The sequence below is a fragment of the Lupinus angustifolius genome, chromosome LG14 (assembly GCF_001865875.1).
Source record: "Lupinus angustifolius cultivar Tanjil chromosome LG14, LupAngTanjil_v1.0, whole genome shotgun sequence".
Lineage (NCBI taxonomy): Eukaryota > Viridiplantae > Streptophyta > Magnoliopsida > Fabales > Fabaceae > Lupinus > Lupinus angustifolius.
Genome location: NC_032022.1, coordinates 12,272,235 through 12,273,166, shown reverse-complemented (window position 1 = coordinate 12,273,166; position 932 = coordinate 12,272,235).

The window sequence follows — 932 nt, the reverse complement described above, 5'->3', positions numbered from 1 at the left end:
TTAGGATTAAAATGAGGATGAGGATGAGGAGAAGGATGAGGATGAGGATGAGAATGAGGATGAGGATGAGGATGAGGAGGAGGAGGATGAGGATGAGGTTTAGGATTAAAATGAGGATGAGGATGAGGAGAAGGAGGATGAGGATGAGGATTAGGATTAAAATGAGGATGAGGATGAGGACAAGGACGAGGATTAGGATGAGGTTGAGGATGAGGATTTGGATGAGGATGAGGAGGAGGAAGAGGATGAGGATGAGGATGAGGATGATAATGTGGAATAGGATGTGGATGAGGAGGTGGAAGAGGTTGAGGATGAGGATGACGAGGAGGAAGAGCCTGAGAATGAGGATGAGGATGAGGAGGAGGAGGAGGATGAGTACGAGCACGAAGATGAGGATGATGATTAGGGTTAGGATTAGGGTTACGATTAGGATTAGGATAAGGACGAGGACGAGGATGAGGATGAGGATGAGGATGAGGATGAGGACAAGGAGGAGGTTGAGGCTAAGGTTGAAGAGGAGGATTAGGTTGAGGAGGAGGAGGAGGAGCATGAGGATGAGGATGAGGATGATGATTAGGATTAGGGTTAGGTTTAGGATTAGAAATAGGATTAGGATGAGGATAGGATTAGTAGGAGGATGTGGATGAGGATGAGGATGACGATGACGATGAGGAGGAGGATGAGGAGGAGGAAGAGGATGAGGATGAGGATGAGGATGACGATGAGGATGTGGATGAGGATGAGGATGAAGAGGAGGAGGAGGATGAGGAGGAGGATTAGGATTAAAATGAGGATGAGGATGAGGACAAGGACGAGGATGAGGATGAGGATTTTGATTAGGATGAGGAGGAGGAAGAGCATGAGGATGAGAATGAGGATGGGAATGAGGATGAGGATGAGGATGAGGATGAGGATGAGGATAAGGATGAGGA